We start from the raw sequence: 22,032 nt of genomic DNA, 5'->3' as shown, positions 1-22,032 counted from the left end.
AATGGCTTCCACTTGACTTTTCCTACCATAATAGCCCTTACTCCCTTCATCAGGGATCCAACGTGGGGGTGCTACTGGTGTCTGAGTGTATCTATTTCAATTATGCACCCTGAAGCTGGGAAAATCACTACAGGATGGGTTCAGGGACCCACTGGACCTACCCTGAGACTAACATGAGCTAAGACTCCATTAGTAACCTGACCCCCATATGTCCTCACTCTGACTGGTGGGCCACAGTGATGTTTTGGGTCTCTTGGAATTAGTGTCAGTTCAGAGCCCAGAGTTCAGAGCCAGTATCCAGTAATCCTGGAAAAGTCTGATTATTCCCTTTTCCCTAGTGAACAGTCACATGTAAAAGACCATAGATCCCTTTGGGGAAGGCTGGGAGAAAGATTAATAGTACATCTTTTTGGCAGTGTATTGGAGGCCTTCCTCAAGGGGACCCCATCTTCCCTTCAATCAAGGGGCTGTGGGTCTGTAACCTTGCTCAAGTCTGGGAAATGATTGAGGGGCTGTGACTCTCTATTCTGGTGATTTGAGTTAGACTGCTATTTATTTGACCTAGAATTTACCTGCTTGTACAGACAAGGAAATATTTAGTATATTTCTGATCTATTTCACTCCTAGGGACACCATGACTAAGTAGCCAAGGCGGTAAGTCCATACGAGTCAGAGTATTCTGATTACTACTTTGATTCTGCGGTCCATTATGGTAACCACACCCACCTTGTCTTTTTCGATCGAGTGCCTCCACTTGGCCCCTACCACCACGGGCTCCAATCAGCTCCATTGCAATTAGGTATCTCACTTCAGTTAGGGCAGTTCCCACTGTCAAATCTGACTTACATAATATAGCAATCACAGCATTCTTCAAGGATGCTGGAGCTCTCTTTGCAAATATGATCCTCTCGGTTGTGGTAAAAGGTGTGTCCTCTGGGTACTGTATGTGTGGGCCTGTGGGCCTAACCTGATAAATCTGCTCTAGCATGCCAATTTCCCTAAGGCTTTGGATGCCTTCTACAGTATACCAGAGCAGGTCTGGCACTTCAGCTTGGTTTATTTTAGGCTGCTGCATAATCCATACTTCAGCAACCCAATCAAAAAAACTGTTAGATCTTTTCCTAACTTCTCGAGCTGAAATATTGAATGAAGAATGTGTGTTTAGTGAGCTGATATCAGTGAACTCAGACTGATCCATCTTTATGTTCCTTTGTACCATTATTCTACTCGCTTAATAACCATTCCCACACATGCTCCCCAGGGTTCTGTTTGTACATATTAGAAAAGTCAAGAATTTCTTTTGGAGTATAGTGTACCTCCTCCTGAGTTACACTTTGTACTTCACCCTTTAGGGCACTCTGGGACTTAAGTCTATTTATAGGTCTAGAAGTCAAAATCGGTGGGGAAGTGTTCTGAGAACATTCAGCGTTGTCTTGTAAAACTTCTACCTCAGGTAATGTCCCAGACAAAGGTGCTTTAGATGCAGCTCATTAGTTGGGAGTGGAGGGGCTAATGGTTCTGTTCGCAGGAGTGATTCATTGTGAAAATATCAATACTACCCAAAGCGATCTACAGATACAATGCAATCCTGGTTCAAATTCCAACAGCATTCTTTAGCAAGATGGAGAAAAAAAATCACCAACTGTGTATGGAAAGAGAAGAGTCCCCAGTTAAGTAAAGCATTATTGAAGAAGAACAAAATGAAAGGCTTCACACTACCTGATCTTAGAACCTATTATACAGCCATGGTAGTCAAAACAGCCTGGTACTGGTACAGAAGCAGACACATAGACCAATGGAACAGAATTGAGAACCCAGATGTACATCCATCCATCTATGAGCAGTAGATATTTGACAAAGGATCAAAGTCCATTAAATGTGGAAAAGACAGTCTCTTTAATAAATGGTGTTGGCATAACTGGATGTCTGTCTATGAAAAAATGAAAGAAGACCCATACCTCATGCCATAAACAAAAAGTAACTCAAAATGGATCAAAGACTTAAACATAAAATCTAAAATGATACAGACCATGGCAGAAAAAATAGGGATAATGCTAGGGGCCCTAAAGATGGCGTAATTAGTATAAAAAACCATAAATAACAATGCACAAACAGCAGAGGAGAAACTAGATAACTGGGAGATCCTAAAAATTAAAAACTTATGCTCATCAAAAGACTTCACCAGAAGAGTAAACAGGCAACCTACCGACCAGGAAAAAATTTTGGGATATGACAAGTCCGATCAGTGTCTAATCTCTAAAACCTATAGACTACTTCAACACCTCAATAATAAAAAGACAAATAATCCAATTAAAAAATTAGCAAAGGATATGAATATACACTTTGCCAAAGAAGACATTCAGGCAGCTAACAGATACATGAGGAAATGCTCTCCATCATTACGCATTAAAGAAAGGCAAATCAAAACTACAATGAGATTCAACAGCACTAATCAAAAAAACAGAAAATAACAGATGTTGGTGAAGTTGTGGTGAGATTGGAACTCTTATACACTGCTGGTGGGTATGTAAAATGGTACAACCACTTTGGAAAACGATGTGATGCTTCCTTAAGAAGCTAGAAATAGAAATACCATAGGACCCAGCAATTCCACTACTAGGAATACACCCTAGAGAAATAAGAACCATCAGACAAATAGATATATGCACACCATGTTCATTGCAGCATTTTTTACAATAGCAAAAAGATGGCAACAACCTAAATGCCAATCAACAGATGAATGGGTAAACAAATTGTGATACATACACACAACGGAATACTATGCAATGGTAAAGAACAATGATGAATCCGCAAAACAGCTCACTACATGGATGAATCTGGAGGGCATTATGCTGACTGAAATAAGTCAATCACAAAAGGACAAATACTGTATGAGATCACTATTATAAGAACTCAAGAAAACTTTTACCTACAGAAAAAAAAAATTCTTTGGTGGTTACAAGGGTGGGGAGTGCTGGGAAAGGGAAATCACCAACTAAATAGTAGACAAGCGTCAACTTCGGTGAGGGAAAGGACAACACACAATGTAGGGGAAGTGAGCACTACTGGATCAAAGCAAAAGCATAGAAGTGTCATAGACACATCCTTGTTTGAGGGAACAAGTAGGTGGTGCCGGGGTCTTGGGACCATAGCTTCTGGGGATATCTAGTTCAACTGGCATAACAAAGTTCATAAAGAAAATGTTCTACCTTCCACTTTGGTGAGTAGTGCCTGGGGTCTCCAAAGCTTGCAAGCGGTCATCTAAAATACACCTATAGGTCCCAATATGTCCGGAGAAAAGGAGAATGAAGAAAACCAAAGACACAAGGAACATACTAGGCCAAAGGACTAAAGGACCACATGAACTAGAGACTCCGCTAGCCTGAGACCAGAAGCACTAGGTGGTGCCCAGCTACCACCACCAATGGCTCTAACAGGAATCACAACAGACAGTCCTGGACAGAGCAGGAGAAAATGTAAAACAAAATTCAAATTCACAAAAAAGGACCAGACTTATTGGTTTGACAGAGACTGGAGGAACCCTCTAGACTATGGTCCCTGGACACTCTGCTAACCCAGAATTAAAATCACTCCTGAAGCCCACTTTTCAGACAAAGATTACACAGGCCTGTAAAAGAAACAATAACACACTGAGGAACATTCTTTTTAGTTTAATCAAATATATGAGATCAAATGAGCAACTCCTGCCCAAAAGCAAGATGAGAAGGCTGGAAGGGACAGGAACTGGATGAATGGACACAGGGAACTGGAGGTGGAAAGGGGAGTATGCTATCACATTATGGGATTGCACCCAACATCACAAAACAATATGCATATAAATATTTGAAAGAGAAATTAGCTTGAGCTGTAGAATTTCACCTAAAGCACTATAGGAGTTTAGCAGTTCAAATCCACCAGGTGCTCCTTGGAAACTCTATGGGGCAGTTCGGCTCTGTCCTATAGGGTTGCTAACAGTCAGGATCAACTCTACGATGTCTTAGTCATCTAGTGCCGCCATAACAGAAATACCACAGTGAATGGCTTTAACAAAGAGAAGTTAATTTCATCACAGTAAAGTAGGCTAAAAGTCCAAATTCAGGATGTCAGCTCCAGCGGAAGGCTTTTTCTCTCTGTTTCTGTTGCCCTTCTCATCAATCTTCCCCTGGACTAGGAGCTTCTCCACATAGGGACCCCAGGTCCAAAATAGAAAATTTTATGTTAACATAAAATTACAATCAGAAAATGGAAGACAACCACACGGTACTGGGAATCATGGCCTAACCAAGTTGACACATATTTTGGGGGACACAATTCAATCTCTGACACACGGCAGTGGGTTTGGTTTGGGTGGTTTAAAGCATTATATATATATAAAAAAAAGATTAGCTTATGATTAAAATTATAATTAGCACAAGTAAATGTGTTTTTGCTTGAATATTGAGGAAGACTTAGCAGATGGCACAGACAGGAAAATGCTCATTTGGGAAAACTGTAAAAAAAAAGAATGAGAAAATACATGTACTAGAGTTTATTTTAGAACATTAAAAGAAAGTGTAGAAATCAGAAGACAAGCACTTAATAGTATGAGACAAAAAGCAGAAAAAAACCCAGAATTTCAAGAAATAAAAAATATGGTCATTACATTGAAAACTCAGAAAATTAGATGCACCTGAAGACAATTAATTAATGGAAGCTAGATCTGAATAATGCATTCAGAATGCAACAAAGAATGATAGATGGGCTATACTATAGAGAAAGTCAGATAAATTGAGATTAGAATGAGAAGATTTAATATACGTCTGCTAGTGCGAGTGAGAGTGAGATAATATTTAAAAAGATACTGGCTTAGAATTTTCCAGAACTAAATAAAGATATGAGTCCTTATATTAAATGTTCTCCAGAAATTCGAAGGAGGGTAAAGTGAAACAAAAGAATAACAAAGATGAGGAAGAATAAATTTATAAGAAAAGGCAGATTATTCACAGAGTAATACCAAAAACATCTTCAAAATGATCAACTATTATTTCAAGGTAAGGTGAAATAAAGGTACTTTCAGGCAAAGTTTGCTAATCATAGACTGAATTTCCTCATCACAGACGTTTATTTTATTTTTTATTGTGCTTTAGGAGAAAGTTTACAGCTCAAGTTAATTTCTCATTCAAAAATTTATACACATTGTTTTGTGATATCGGTGGCAATCTCCACAATGTGACAGCATGCTCCGTCTTTCCACCCTGGGTTCCCTGTGTCAGTTTGTTCATTTTCTGTCCCTTCTGCCTTCTTGTCCTGCTTTTGGGCAGGAGCTACCCATTTGGTCTTGTATATTTGATTGAACTAAGAAGCACGTTCCTCACGTGTGCTGTTTTTTTGTTTTACTGGCCTGTCTAATCTTTGTCTGAAAAGTGGGCTTCAGGAATAGTTTCAGTTTTGGATTAGTGGAGTGTCCGGAGGCCGTAGTTTCTGGGGTCCCTCCAGTCTCTGTCAGACCGGTAAGCCTGGTCTTTTTACATGAATTTGAATTCTGTTCTACATTTTTCTCCCATTAGTGTTTTGTAGTTTCATTTGTATAGGTCTTTTATGTCCCCATTAGATTTATTCCTAAGTACTTTGTCTTCTTGGGGCTATCGTACATGGTATTGATTTAGTGATTTTCTTTTCAAAGTTCTCTTTGTTGGTGTAGAGGAATCCAACTGATTTTGGGGTGTTAATCTTGTTTCCTGTTACTTTGCTGAAATCTTCTGGTAGTTCTAGTAGCTTTGTTGTAGATTCTTTGGGGTTTTCTGTGTATAAGATTATATCATCTGAAAATAGGGATAGTTTTACCTGTTCTTTACCGATTTGGATGGCCTTAATTTCTTCTTCTTGCCTTTTGCTCTAGCTAGGTTTTACAGCACGATGTTGGATAAGAGTGGTGATAAAGAGCAGCCGTGTCTGATTCCCATTCTCAAGGGGATTGTTTTCAGTCTCAGTTTAGAATGATGTTCACTGTTTGCTTTGTATAAATGCCTTTTATTATGTGGAGGAATCTACTTTCTATTCCTATTTTGCTGAGAGATTTTATCAGCAATGTGTTCTGGGCTTTGTCAAATGCCTCTTCTGCATTGATTGATATGATCATGTGATTTTTTTTGTTTGTTTTATGTAATGGATTACATGGATTGATTTTCTAATGTTGAATCATCCCTGCATAAAAAAAAAAAATAGCTGGTATAAATCCCACTTGGTCATGATGTATTATTTTATTTTGATATGCTATCAAATTTTTATTTTTTTATCGAATTCTGTTGGCTAGAATTTCTGCATCTATGTTTTTGCATATATGTACAGCCTTCAGTATGGATTACGCCTCAGCATAAGGAAAACAAAAATCCTCACAACTGGACCAATAAGCAACATCATGATAAAGGGAGAAAATATTGAAGTTGTCAAGGACTTCATTTTACTTGTATCCACAATCAACACCCATAGAAGCAGCAGTCAAGAAGTCAAATGATGCATTGTGTTGGGCAAATCTGCTGCAAAAGACCTCTCTAAAGTGTCAAAAAGCAAAGATATCCCCTTGAAGACCAAGGTACACCTAACCCAAGCCATGGTGCTTTCAGTAGCCTCATATGCATGCAAAAGCTGGGCAATGAATAAGCAACATGACGAATTAACGCCTTTGAAGTATGGTTTTGGCAAAGAATACCGAACATACCATGGACTGCCAAAAGAACAAACGAATCTGTCTTGGACGAAGCACAGCCAGAAAGCCCCTTAGAAACAAGAATGGCAGGACTACATCTCACATACTTTGGACAGGTTAACAGGAAGGATCAATCCCCTGGAGAAGGACATCATGCATCATGGTTGGTAAAGTAGAGGGTCAGTGAAGTAGAGGAAGAGCCTCAAGGAGATAGGTTGACACAGTGGCTGCGATAATGGGCAACAATTGTGAGGATGGCGCAGGACTGGGCAGTGTTTCATTCTGTTGTACACAGGGTCGATATGACAGAGTGGTAGAATGGATTAAAAAACATGATCCATCTACCTGCTGTCTACAAGAGACAAACCTTAGCCACAGAGACATAAACTAAAACTCAAAGGAGGGAAAAAAATATGAGTCGATATGAGTCAGAACCGACTTGACAGCACCGAACAACAGAACATGTTCTTGAGGGATGTTGGTCTGTAATTTTCTTTCTTTGTGATTTCTCTTCCTGGTGTTGATATCAGGGTTATGTTGGCTTCATATGATCAATTTGGGAGTATTCCTTCCTTTTCTATGCTCTGAAATAGCTTAAGTAGTATTAGTGTGAACTCTTCTCTGAAAGTTTGGTAGAATTCCCCAGTGAAGCCATTTGGGCCAGGGCTTTTTTTTGGGGGGGGGGGGAGTTTTTGTTATTATTACGTGTTCAATCTCTTTTTTTATTATGGGCCTGTTTAGTTTTTCTAGTTTTTCTACCTCAGTTTGTGTTAGGTTGGGTAGGTAGTGTGTTTCTAGAAATTTGTCCATTTCCTCTAGGTTTTGAAATTTGTTGGAGTATGATTTTTCATAGTATTTTGTTATGATTAACCAAGTTTTGGTACTGCTGATTCTTTGTATTGTTTTGCTGCTCTCTTTCATTTATTTCTTCTCTAATCTTTATTATTTCCTTTCTTCTGGTGACTGAGGGCTTCTTGGCTGCTCCCGTTCTATTTTTCTCAGTTGTAGGGTTAATGTTTTGATTTTGGCCCTTTCGTCTTTTTTGATGTGTTTATTGCTATAAATTGACCTCTAAAATGGCTTTTGCCGTGTCCCAAAAGTTTTGTAAGATGTGTTTTCATTTTCATCTGGTATTATAATTTTTTTATTCCATCCTTGATTTTTTCTAATACACAGTAGTTTTTAAATGAGGTGTTTTTCAGCTTCCATGTATTTGATTTCTTTTCCTTGATGTTTCTTTATTGATTCCTACTTTGATGGCATTATGATCAGAGAAGATGCTTTGTATTATTTTGATGTTTTCGGTTTTTTTAAGGCTTGCTTTGTGGCCTAAAATGTAGGCTTTTCTGGAGAATGTTCCATGTGCATTGGAAAAGAATGTGTATTTTGCTGCTGTTGGGTGGAGTGTTCTGTATACATCTAAGAAGCCAAATTGGTTGACTGCAGCATTTAGATCTTCTGTATCTTCATTGAGTTTCTTTCTAAATGTTCTGTCCTTCACCAAAGTGGTGTGTTGAAGTCTCCTACTATTTTGTAGAACTGTCTAGTTCTCTTTGCGATGCTGTTAGAGTTTGTTTTTTGTATTTGGGAGCCCTGTCATTGGCTGTGGTTATACCCTCCTGGCGTATTGACCCTTTAATCATTATATAATGTCCTTCCTTATCCTTTTTGGTGAATTTTGATTTAAAGTCTATTTTATTGAAGATTAGTATTGTCATTACTGCTCTTTTTGGTTATTCTTTGCTTGATATATTTTTTTACCTCCTTTGAGTTTTAGTTTATGTCTCTGTGGCTAAGGTTTGTCTCTTGTAGACAGCAGGTAGATGGATCATGTTTTTTAATCCATTCTACCACTCCGTCTTTTTACTGGTTCATTTGGGCCATTTAGATTCAGTTTAATTATTGATAGGTATGAGTTTACTGCCGTCATTTTGTTGTGTGTATGTGTGTGTGTGTGCAATGTTGATGGTTTCTTTGTTCCACTTAATTTTCTGGGCTTTCTGTTTATGGATTTTTTCCCCATTATTGTTGATTTTGTGTTTGCTGAGACTTTATGTTTTTCTCCTTTTTAATTTTGGTGGATAGCTTTGTTAGCTTCCTTTGTGGTTACCTTGAAATTTACCTTCACTTTTCTAAGTTTAAATCAGTCTTTTATTTCTTGATGTCACTTTGTCTTACTCTACATATGGAAGTTCTATGACTACACTGTTTATTTCCTCTTTTTTGTTTTGATGTTGTCTTCATTTACATACTGATATTTCTGGTTCCCTATTTTCAAAACGTGGTGGCATAGTGGTTAGGAGCAACATCTGCTAACCAAAAGGTCAGTAGGTCGAATCCACTAGATGCTCCTTGGGAACTCTATGGGGCAGTTCTACTCTGTCCTGTAGGGTTGCTATGAGTCGGAATTGACTCCAGAGCAGTGGGTTTGTTTTTTTTGGTTTATTTTCAGTCTTTTAGCTTTATTTGGTTTTTGTAAATTCCCTATCTGGGTTGCTATCTGGTTGATCTGTCCTGTGCCCTAGTTGTCTGGTGTTGGTTCTCTAACTGGAGGACTCCCTTTAATATTTTTTGTAATTTTGGTCTGGTTTTTACATATTCCCTTAATTTCTGTTCATCTGGAAATGACCTAATTTTGCCATCATATTTGAGAGACCGTTTTGCTGGAGGTATAATTCTTTGTGGGCAATTTTCGTTCTTCAAGGCTTTATATATGTCATCCCATTGACTTCTTGCCTGCATGGTTTCTGTCGAGTAATCAGAGCTCAGTCTTATTGGTTCTCCTTTGTAGGTGACTTTTCATTTATCCCTAGCCACTCTCAGGATTCTTTGTCTTTGCTTTCGGCAAGTTTAATTATATGTCTTGGTGACTTTCTTTTGGGGCCTATCCTGTATGGAGCTCGTTCAGCTTCTTGGATTGATATCTTCTCACCTTTTATGATATTAGGGAAGTTTTCTGCCAGCAAACCTCCAACAATTCTCTCTGTGTTTTCCATTCCTCCCCAATCCCCTATTCTGACACTCTGATCACTCATAGGTTTTTCCTCTTGATAGTATCCCACGTAACTCTTAGGTTTTCTTCATTCTTTTTTTCTGATTTTTCCTCAAACAAATGGATGTCAAGGTATTTATCTTCAATCTCATTAATTCTGACTTCCTTTGTCGTAATTCTGCTCCTACGACTTTACACTGAGTTGTCTAATTCTGAAATTTTATTGTTCATCTTTTAAATTTCTAGTTGCTGTTTTTGTATGGTTTTAGTTGCTTATTTATTCTCTTGTTTTGTTCTTGTATTGTTTTCCTGAATTCTTCAATTGCTTCATCTATGTGTTCCTTGATTTGATCTGTGTTTTCCTAATTTCCTTCTTGATATCTTGGAGGACTCTGTATATTAGTAGTTTGAATTCTTTGTCAGGTAGCTCCATTGCCATATCTTCCTCCAGAAGGTTTTCTGGTTCTTTATTTTGGTTGTTTACTAGAACCATCCTCTCCTGCTTCTTTATGTGATTTGATGTTGACTGTTGTCTCTGAGACATCAAGAAGTTATTATATTTATTTATTTATTGTATGTTTGTTTACTGCATCCTGAATTTTTGTTTTGATATATCCAAGTAGGCTGGACATGTATGCTGCTCTGGTTGTTAATCTGGCCACATTGCAGCTCTCACCTCTTGTCTCCAGGTGGGTGGAGCAGATACTAGATGTGTGAACCAGGAGTCTGTTTACTATTTTTGTGAGGCTGCTGAGGATATAGGCGGAACTTCGGAGGCAATAAATCTGTCCTGCTGTTCCCCTGGCTGTGGGAGAAGGGGTGTTCTCCCTGGTCATTGCGTTTGGTGTTGTGTGTGTGCTCTGCTTTTTGCCAGACAATTGGGGTGTAGGTGCCCGTGTAGTTAGTCACTGATTGGGCAGTCTGGAGACGCACATACAGTCCTGGATGGGCAAGACTGTATGGGGGTTTTCAGAGTGTTTGGAGCAGGCACAGGTTTCAGTAGGGCGATGTGGGGTGGAAGATAGGGGGCTGTTGATGTCCCTGGGTATCCGGGTAGGGGGCACGCACCTATCCTCTAGAGCTCATTGCGGGAGGTGTAGTGAAGCTGGTTCTTAGGCACCTGGTGCCATTGCCTGGTGGCATTGGAGGGCACCACTTGTTCTCAGGTCCCTGTTGAGGATGGCTGAATGGAGTGGGTGTTACCATTGACCCTCAGACCTCTGGTGTGGCTGGTTGAGACCCCTCTGAGGGGGTAGGGCTGTGTTGAATTCCACAAATCTGTAGCTCCCACCTGACTGCTGCAAGTGAAAATGGGCTTCAGCTGGGAACCCAGCCCACTTTGTCCTAATGAGGGCTGACCTGCTGGGGTGGCCAGTAAGGCACTGGTGTGGGTGATCGAGGGGGGTGAAGGGGACTGCAAGTCCGTGAATCCCCTATGCCAGTGGCTTGGCTTAAACCAGGCTGAGAGCCTCAGGCTTGGCCTAGAGCTACCAGTTTAGGGGGTGGGGTGGTATTGAATGTCACAGATCTGCAGCTCCAACTTGGCTACTGCTGGTGAAAATGGGCTTCAGCTGAGAACTCTTGCCCACCTTATGCCTACATGTGGGTGCTGTGCTGAGTTGGCTGGCATGGCACTGGTGCAGGTGATCAGAGGGGATGGAGGTCACTGCAGGCCCAAGGACCCCTTGTGCCTATGGCTGGGTGAAGGGGCGTGTGCCTCAGGACCAGGGCCTTGAGCTCCCTGCTTAGAGGGTGTGGTGGTGTTGAATGCTGATGGACTGGTGTTGGAATGGGAGGGGGATGAATGAGGGAACAGGAATGCTCCTTAATCCATGAAGCTCTGGTGAGGTTAGGGCTGTGGTACATACTGTGGGTTGGGAGCATGCACTTAACTTTTGCAGGTCCGGTGTCCCTCCTGTCTGATTCTGGAGGTATGTGCAAAGTCACTCCTGCTTAACTGAACCAGATGGGGTAGATTTTGGCTTGGGATGCTGCTGCTTGCCTCAATATATATGTGCTATGCAGATTCAGCTAGTAGGACACTGGCAATCCAGCAATCCATAATTCCCCTTTCTGCTGTTTTTGAATTGTCTCTCCTTCCGCCTGTCACTCAGTCCTATTCTTCAGCTTTGTCTTTGATGCATAGGGTTCCTAGATTGTCATATATATCAGATTCACTTGTTTTTCCAGGTCTTTGCTGTGAGAGGATCGACATGAAGTGTTTGACTACTCTGCCATCTTGGCCCCACTCCTATAAGTTAATCTTTAATGGAGGTAGTTTTCAGTGGGGATTCTGATGGTTTGTGGGAGTGTACCTACAAAGTAATTTCACATTTGCATGAGGGTTTTCACCAGATCTGCAGCAGATTTTGTGCTAATTTATAAATCTGGGTTTGCTGATCACATGGGTAGGTTCCTGCAACCACTCTGTCTTAGTTATCTAGTGCTGCTATAACAGAATTACCACAAGTGGATGGCTTTAACAAAGAGAAATTTATTTTCTCACAGCCTAGTAGGTTACAAGTCCAAATGCAGGGTGTTGGCTCCAGGGGAAGTCTTTCTCTTTCTGTCGGCTCTGGAGGAAGGTCCTTGTCCTCAATCTTCCCCTGGTTGAGGAGCTTCTCATGTGCAGGGGCCCCGTGTCCAAAGGATGTGCTCTGCTCCTGGTGCTGCTTTCTTGGTGGTATGAGGCCCCCAGCTCTCTCCTTGCTTCCCTTTCCTTTTTATCTCTTGAGAGATAAAAGGTGCTGCAGCCCACACCCCAGGGAAACTCCCTTTACATTGGATCAGGGAGGTGACCTGGGTAAGGGTGGTGTTGTAATCCCACCGTAATCTTCACAACATAAAATTACAATCACAAAATGGAGGACAACAACATAATACTGGGAATCACGGCCTAATTAAGTTGATACACTTATTTTTGGGGGGATATAATCCAGTCCATGACACACTCCATACGCAATTTTGAGATTCTAAATTTTTACGATTGACACATTTTCCATTCAGGGTGCCAGTGGGTAGCTAGATCCTTGCCAATTCTTCAGTAAGTATGTGGAGTTTTTCCAATCTCTTTTTTTTTAAATAATGTTTTACTGTGTTTTCAGTGAACGATTACACAGCAAATTAGGTTCCCATTTAACAATTTCTCCACAGATTGTTCAATGATATTGATTATATTTTTCACAGTGTATCAACAATCTCAATATTTCTATTCTAGTTGTTCCATTTCTAGTAATCTAGTGTCCCTGCTCCCTTACCTTCTCACCTTTGTTTTAGAGTAATCGTTGACCATTCGGTCTCTTACAGATGTTTTTTTAAAGAAGCACAGTACTCATTGGTGATACTCTTTATTTTATGAGCCAAGCTATTATTTAGCTAAAAGGTGATTTCAGAAGACAGTTTCAGTTCAAAGTTTAAAGAGTATCTCAGGACAATAGTCCTGGGGAGTCCTCTAGTCTCAACCAGTCCTGTAAGTCTAGACTTTTTAAAAATATGAGTTTTGTTTCATATTTTTCTCTCATATTCTATCAGTATCAATCTATTGTGGCCTTGATCAGAATGGTCAGTAGCGGTAGATGGGCACCATCTGGTTCTTCTAGTCTCAGAGTAGATGAGGCTGTGGTTCATGTAAACTATTAGTCCTGTAGTCTAGTTTATTCTCTGAGTATTTGGTTTCCTTCTTTCTCTTTTGCTCTGGGTGAGTAGAGACCAATAGTTGTATCTTAGATGGCTGCTCACAAGCTTTTAAGACCCCAGACACTACTCACCAAACTAGGATGTAGAATGTAAACTTTATGAGCTATATTATGCCAATTGACTTAGTAGTTCCACAAGACTAATCCAGAAAACTAATCCTGGGAGGTGTTTGGTTATATCTAAGAAGTATCTGCAACTGTGTCAGTTATGTGCTTTATTATTTATCCGAATATATATGCATGCATACACATACATGTATGTATATCTACATATGCACATACACACATATATATAATACACACATATGTATACATACATATGAAACCACACATATATTTTTTGGTTGCTGTTGCAAAATTATTTATGTCATCCCCACCATTTACCAAAAATTTCCTTTGTTTCTTGTGTACTTCTTAGTGACATCATTTACCCTGGTCAAGCTGTGTGCACTTCACCCATATTCAGTGTTACCTTTACCATCATCAAATACGACAAGTATCTACTATGTAAAGAGCTATTTCTCTTCTTCCCCCACCCCCAGTCATCCCTGGTAACCACTAATGAACATTTGTTTTGGTATGTAAAACTATTCCTATCTTTTTATCAAATTGAGATCTTACAATATTTGTCCTTTTGTGATTCACTTATTTCACTGAGCATAATGTCCTCCAGATCCATCCACATTATAAGATGTTTCAGAGACTCATCGTTATTCTTTATGGTTGCATAGCATTCTACAGTATGTATGTATATATTACATGCATCCCTTGATGGATGCTTAGGTTGTTTCCGTCTTTTTGCTACTGTGAATAATGCTGTAATGAACATAGGTGTGCATATGTCTGTTCATGTCTCTTCTATTAGATCTCTAGGGTATATATCAAGGAGGCCTGGTGGTGCAGTGGTTAAGTGTTCGGCTGCTAACTGAAGGGTAGGAGGTTTGAAACCACCAGCAGCTCCATGGGAGAAAGATGTGGCAGTCTGCTTCCTTAAAGATTACAGCCTTGTAAATCCTATGGAACAGCTCTGTTCTGTCCCCTAGGGTCACTATGGGTCAGAATCAACCCAATTGCAATGAATTGTTTTTTGGTTTAGGGTATATATGTAGGAGTGGGATTGCTGGATCATAAGGTATTTCTAGTTTTTTGAGGAAGTGCCATATCGTTTTCCATAGCGTTTGTACCATTTTACAATTTCACCAGCAGTGGATAAGTATCTCAATCTCTCCACATCCTCACCAGCATTTGTTGTTTTTTGTTTTTTGGGTTTTCTTGGTGACATTTTAGCAGGATTTTTAAAAATTTGTTGTTATTTGTACAAATATCAGAACTTATTTTTTCACAGTCATGTTAGGTTTACAGAAAATTTGCACAGAAATACAGTTCCCATGTACTCCCGTCTAGATTTTTGTTTCTCTAATGGCTAATGATTGCAAGGATCTTTCCTTTTCATGCATTTATTGGTCACTTGAATGTGAATGTCCTCTTTGGTGAAGTGTCTGTTCATGTCCTTTGCCCATTTCTTAACTGGGTTGTTTGTCTTCTGTTGTTGAGTTGCTGGAGTTCTCATATGTTTTAGAGATTAGACCTTTATTGGATATGTCGTTTCTGAAGATTTTTTTTCCCAGTCTACGGGGTTGTCTTCTTACTCTTTTGATAAAGTATTTTGATAAGTATAAGTATTTAATTTTTATGAGATTCCAGTTACATTATTTGTTTTCTACTGTCTGTGCATTTATAGTTGAGTTTGATTATAAATATATATATATATATATATTTAATTAGGTTCCGTAGTTTGTACCTACGTTTTTTTCCAAGAACTTTATAGTTTTAGCTTTAACATTTAGGTCTTCATTTTTATTTGATTTTTGTATATGGTGTGAAGTATGGGTCCTGCAAGTACACGAGGCTATCCAATTTTGCAGCACCATTTAATAAAGAGCTTCTTCCCCATTATATTGACTTTTATGTCTTGTTGAAAATCCGTTGTCCATAGATGGAGGGATTTATTTCTGGTTTCTCACTTCTATTCCACTGGTCTATGTGTCTATCACTGAACCAGCATCAGGCTGTTTTGATTACTGTTGCTGTGTAGTATGTTTTGAGATTGGGAAGTGTGAGGCCTTCTACTTTGTTCTTCTTCTTCAATATTGCTTGGGCTATTTGGGGTCTCTTTCCTTTCCATGTAAAAGTTGGTGATTAGTTTCTCCATTTCAGTGAAGAATATTGTTGGTATTTGGATCAGGATTGCATTGTATCTATAGACTGCTTTGGGTAGTAATAGCCATTTTCACGATATTAAGTCTTTCAATCTATGAGCACAGAATGTCTTTCTATGTATGTAGGTCTCTTTTAGTCTCTTGTAGTAGTGTTTTATAGTTTTCATTGTAGAAATCTTTATGTCTCTAGTAAGGTTTATGCCTAGGTATTTTATCATTTGGGAGCTATTGCAAATGATATAGTTTTCTTGATTTCGTTTTCAGAATTCTCCTTGTTAGTGTAAAGGAAACCAACTAATTTTTTGTGTGCTGATCTTATACTCTGCAATATTGCTGAATTCTTTTATTAGATCCAGTAGCTTTCTTGTGGAATCTTTGGTATTTTCTGTGTATAGGGTCATGTCACCTGTGAGTAGAAATAGTTTTACTTCTTTGTTACTGATTGGATACCCTTTATTTCTCTTTCTTGTCTTATTTCTCTGTCTAGGACTTCCAGTAGAATATTGAATAAATGTTTTGTTCCTGTTCTCAAGGGGAAGACTCTCAGCCTTTGTCCATTAGGAATAATATTGACTGTTGGCTGTTTGCCCTTAATTATGTTGAGGAATTTCCCATCTATTCTTATTTTGCTGACAGTTTTTATCAAGAAAGGATGTTGGATTTTATTAAATGCCTTTTTGCATCAATAGAGATGATCATGTGGTTCTTTTGCTTTGTTTTATTTATGTGATGGATTACATTGATTGATCTTCTACCAATTGTTTTTTCATGGACAGGGTATGCCTTCAAACATCTCAGCAATAAGTAGGAGACTCTGTCCTAGGCTGGGTTCTCTAGAGAAGCAAAACCAGTGAAGTGTGTATATGTATATATAGAGAGAGAGATTTACCTCAAAGAAATGGCTCATGTGGTTGTAAAGGCTAGCAAGTCCCAAGTCTGTGGGTCAGGCATCAGGTTGGAGGCTTCTCCTCACTCACGTAGCTGCAAGGGCTGATGAACTCAAGATTGGCAGGTAAGATGGCAAGCTGCTGGCTCACAGGCTGCTGAAGGCAACAAATCCCAAGACAGGCAGGCAATACAGCAGGCTGCTGGCTCAAGTTTCCAAAACTGGAAGTCAGATGATGATGAACCAGATACAGGATCCAGAGTGAGCAAAAGCCAGGGGTTTTGCCAGAATTTCCATATATTGGATGCAGGCCACACCCCAGAGGAAACTCCCCTTTAAACTGATTGTCCGATTACATCATGAAAGCGATTACATTGTATCACTATATACATTATGACATCATTATGTAACTGCCAAACTATATCATTACATAACAGCCAAACCATTGAGAATCATAGTCCAGGCAAGTTGGCACACAACCTTAACCATCACAAACTCTATTACAACTGTTCACCTCAAATGCCTTTAGATGTAATCACTTGTCCTTTGTAACCATTAAAAACCCAATACCAGCCCCCTAAAGCTTATATCCAGGACCAGTCACTATGCTGTGGAAAGTCCAAACTACATGGAGGGGATATATGTAGGTTCTTCATTTGATAGCCCCAGGTAAGTTCCCCGTCAAAACCAACACCAACTACCATCTATGTGAATGAGCCATCTAGAATGTTCAGCCTAGTTTAGCCTTCAGATGACTTCAGCCCCAGCACTATCTGATTGCAATCTCATGAAAGACCCTAAGTAAGATTTGTCCAGCTGAGCCCAGGCAACCCACAAAATTATAATAGGATAAAGTTAACTATTATTTTAAGCCACTATGTTTTGGGGTATTTTGTTACACAGTGATAATAATCAGAGCACAAAGGGTTACCAGGCCCTGCTTATGCCCCACCCAGCCTCCTTGTCAGAGATGGAGTGCTAAATGGGAAGATAAATGTCTATGGAAGTGGAGTTCTCTCTGTTTTCTTTTTCCATTCATTCATTCATTCAATGGCATTTATTGAATACCTATTACAAATCATCCATATAAACCCATGGTTTGCAGCATATTACAATATGCTGGCATAGTGGTTATGTGCTTAGCTGCTAACTGAAAGGTTCACGGTTCAAACCCACCAATGCTCCACAGGAGAAAGATATGACAGTCTGCTTCTGTACAGATTACAGCCTTGGAAACCCTATGGGCAGTTCTACTCTGTTGCATGGTACACACCAACTTACATTAAGTGAGATACTCATGGGCTTACTTGTGTAACCCAATTTCACATGGGTTTTCATTGTTTATCTGAAATTCAAATGAAAACAGGTGAAATTGTTCACTACATTCAAGTAGGCCCATACTAACCTTGCTTACTGGGCAATCTTGCCTTGCTTTGTCCTATGAGGTCGTTGTGAGTCAGAATTGACTCCACAGCAATGGGTTTGGTTTTGGGTGGGGAGCTTTTAGCAATTGCAATGCCAGTGATCAGGTTGCACTCCATACCGATACATCAGACTGTGTGTATGTGGAGGAGTGGGGCTGGGAACCACGTAGCAGTGGTTCTAAATACCCACAGGTGATTCCCATGTGCAGCAAAGTCTTGGAACCAAGCAAACAGATAGATTTACTATATAGGAAGTTGTTGGTTTTGTTAGGTGCTGTTGAGCAATTTTGACTCATAGAGACTCCATGTGACAGAGTAGAACTTCCCCACGGGGTTTTCTAGGCTGTGATCTTTACGGAAGCAGATTGTTAGGTCTTTCTCCTGTGGAACCACTGGGTGGGTTAGAACTGCTAACCTTTTGGTTAGCACCTGAGTGCTTAACCATTGTGTCACCAGAGCTCTCTACTTTATTAGTCTTATATAATTATTTGTTGAGCATATGTTTTGGAAAGGCATTGTTTTCATAATTCTATTTACAATTCTAATATCTAGGACTAGGTGTTAATTTTAAAATGCTGGATTAGGGTTGCCATAGTTAGTAAACAAAAATGTAGGACTCTCAGTTAAATCTGAATTTCAGGTAAACAATTAATCATTTTTTTTAGTACAGGTATCCCATGAAATATTTGGGATATCCTTATTTTTTTACACTAAAAAAACAATTGTTGCTCATCTGAAATTCAAATTTAGCTGGGTGTCCTGCATTTTATCTGGCAACCGTACACTGGATCCACCTTTTCCAGCTTGCCCGATGATAGCCACCTCTGAAAGATCTCCTATATGTGTGTTACAGTGTTGCTAGTGTCCTACTTTAAATCAGAAAGCTAAACTCAGCTTTATTTTCACATAGAATCCCTGATCAAGGCATTTGGGATTTTGTAATCAAACAGTTCACTCTTGCAATTGAAGTATGAACCTCATTTTCATATAAATTTGTCTGTTTTTGGATTTAATAAGCCATGTTTAAAACATCAGCAGAGTGTAAGATTTTCAGTAAAAGTTGCTGTTGTTAGATGCCATCTAGTAGGCTCCTATAAGTCAGCTGGTTTTAAGAGAAAGGTGACTGAGCCCTCAGCAAATGGTAAGTTTGCAGGTTAGTTTTCAGAGAAGGACATTTTCTTGCCTGTATTTTCTGTCTGCTCTGTGGCTGCTAAGGATTTTTTCTGTGAAGGATTCCTGGTGGTGCAGTGGTGTGCCACAGGGAGAAAGATGTGGCAGTCTGCCTCCGTAAAGATTTACACCCTTGGAAACCCTATGGGGCAATTCTACTCTGTCCTACTATGAGTCAGAATCCACTCACTGGCAATGGGTTTGGGTTTGGTTTTCTGTGGCCTCTAATGGCTACAGGCTCTAAGTCACAGCTGTTACTTATGGGCTGGAGAGCCCTGGACAAGTCATTTTCTTTCTCGAGGATCTGTTTCCCATCAGAAAAACTACGAGTAATCACTCCCACCCACTGCAGGGACGGCTGTGATGTGAAGGAATGGTGGGAAGTAGAAAGGCATCGTACATTCAATGAAGCAACAAAGGTTTACAAAACACAGAAAGTAGAACTGGGATATGTACCACCGGGAAAGGAATTGAATTTGCACCCTGTTGAAGCAACCTAAAGTGGCTGTTCTTTGTCGGGAACTGATGCTACTTTGCCAGGTCTCCGCCGAATAAATGCTTCACCCGCTCCCTGATACCCACCATGGGCCCCCCCCCAAGGGGAACCCTTTATTCCCTTCCTTCTTTTGTACTTGTGGAGTCTCTGAGTAATATAAAGAATTATCCATTCAGCTGCTAACCCAAAAGTTCATCCAGGCAAAGGCCTGGTGGCCTACTGCCCCCAAATCAGTCACCGAAAACCCTATGGAGCACAGTACCACCCTGACACGCAGAGGGTCACTATAAGTTGAAATCAACTCAGCTGGCAACTGATTTGTCTGTGTGTGTGTGATGTGTGTGTGTGTGTGTGTACTTGGTCACTGGGAAATGCCTCTTTCTTTAGCCCAAGGCCAGAGGAGTGCTGGTATGTTTACACAGACAAGAAAAACGTGTGTTTCCCTATAGATTTTTTTCCACTTCTACCGTATGTACGCCAAGGTCCCTGAGAAGCTGTTACCCATTGCCAGGAACTAATTAAATCTCTAGAAAGTGAGAATGAAATGAGAGAAAGCCACTTGCCACTTGCTTCTCTTTCCTCTATTCTCTTACTCTCAGGAACTAGAGAATACCAACAGTGTACTGAGTTTAATCATAAAATTGGATACAGCGAAGTTGAGAAACCATGACCTTGAGAGAGAAGCGCAGAGCCAGAGCAAGGGGAGGAGGAGAAAGGAGATAGGAAAATGTTTCTCTATGACATTTTAGAGACTGGAATGGATGTGCAAAGAACCACCTTGATTTATGCAGCAGACTTACCCTTGCAAAGCTGTGAATAATGAAATGCTTAGAGAGCTGACATGTCTCGCTGACTGCCATCGCAACGGAAGCCGTGCGGTGTCTTCATTGGCAGAGGCCCCTGGAGCTGCATTTCTCTGCCCCGGAATTTAGAGTGAATCGCGTAGAACCAAGCTTCCTTCAATAAAGAAACTTCGTCACTTCTGCTTTTCAACCTGCCAGCTTTTCCACCCCCAGAGGAGGTCGTGCAAAATGGGGAGAGGGAACATGGGGCAAATTACTTAACCATTTTGTGCCCCAGGTTCTTCACGCAGGGAGAATAATAATACTTACCTGTAGATTAGGGCCTTTTTTTATATGCTCCCGTGGCATGCCATAATTTCCTTTTCAGAACACCCATCCCCTCATAATGAGTATATTAGTGCCCGTATTTCCCCTGAACTATAAACTCCTTGAGGGTGAACTGTGTCTGTCTCTTTCCTCGCTGTATGTCTAACACCAAAACAGCGCCTGATAACGTAGTAATTAATCAGAAGTCCCTGGGTGATGTAAACAGTTAATGCACGCAGCTGCTAACTGAAAGGTTGGAGGTTCAGGTCCACCCACAGAAGTGCCTCACAAGAAAGACCTGGTGATCTACTTCTAAAAAATTAGCCATTGAAAACCCTATGGAGCACAGTTCTACTCTGACACACATGGGGTCACCAGGAGTTGGGATCGACTTGATGGCAGCTGGTTTGGTTCATAGTATGGTTGTCTAACCCAAGGATGACAAATATCCGGCAAGCCTTCAGCCATGCCTCATTGCCATTCCATGCCTAAGGAAGACTTTGTTACGTGAGCAAAATGCTTCATCTACCCATTCATTCATTCAGTGTGGAGGCAATATAGTGTAGTGCGTTAGAGAATGGGTTCTGAAGTCAGCCTGCCTGGTTTCATACCCCAGCTCTGCCACTTACAACTTTGAGCCGTTTATTTCAGTTCTCCGAGCCTTGGTTTCCTCATCCGAAAATAGGGGGATATTAACAGGACCTACCTCAGAGTTGCGGAGAGCATTGATTGTCTGGTACTTAGAGAATGCTCCCTACGTGTACACTGTAGTTGTTTTTAGTCTTACAAGTTCAAAGACAGTGTTTGGGCCAGTGTACCACTCTAAGTCCTACTGAGCTTTTAAGGTCATGTCACAGAGCCTAGAGTCCTGTAAAATTTCTACTCTTTCTGCTTCTCTTTGCCTATAAATTTTGTGTTCCTCTTAATCTTGAAACACAGACAAGAGTTTTTCGGTTTTTTTTTTTCACCAAGAAGTTCTTATTTCTGCTTTTTTCCAAGAGTCAGAGTGTTTCAGCCCCCATAAAACCAGAAGCTGCTAGAATTGCATCTTCCCCTCCTCTTCCCACACTCATCTGAGCTGGGCCTCAGAATAAAACTTACAGAAATGAAAGGGCGTAACATAGTTCTCCTCCTTGGATAGGGCAAACCTGAAAGACCCCATGGGCTCCTATCCTGGCCAACCCTTGTCTTCCTTGGCAGGGTGAGGACATGAGAGCTGGGCCCGGGTTATGGAGACGACAGTATATAAAGTGACAGTTTGATCAAAGATCATAGCAGCTTAGAATTTTCCTCTTGAAGAGTCCTTAGACATAATCTAATTTAATTTCTAAGGAGACTGGGCCAGAATATCTCTAA

General features: G+C 40.2%; 1 long non-coding RNA gene across 3 annotated transcripts in view; it reads right to left on the bottom strand.

Annotated features, from left to right (window-relative positions):
* LOC111751992 (uncharacterized) overlaps nt 1-21,777 on the bottom strand; it is an 87,757-nt gene extending 65,980 nt beyond the window's left edge. The window contains exon 1 of one of the 3 annotated variants that reach the window (XR_002787018.2): nt 20,368-21,777. This is a non-coding gene — a long non-coding RNA (uncharacterized LOC111751992). The remainder of the gene's footprint in view (nt 1-20,367) is intronic. The other 2 variants (XR_002787017.2, XR_002787019.2) reach the window with 2 other exon arrangements.
* Between the last annotated feature and the right edge of the window lie 255 nt (nt 21,778-22,032).

The sequence above is a fragment of the Loxodonta africana genome, chromosome 3 (assembly GCF_030014295.1).
Source record: "Loxodonta africana isolate mLoxAfr1 chromosome 3, mLoxAfr1.hap2, whole genome shotgun sequence".
Taxonomy (NCBI): Eukaryota; Metazoa; Chordata; class Mammalia; order Proboscidea; family Elephantidae; genus Loxodonta; species Loxodonta africana.
This window is presented reverse-complemented; position numbering and strand designations above follow the sequence as displayed.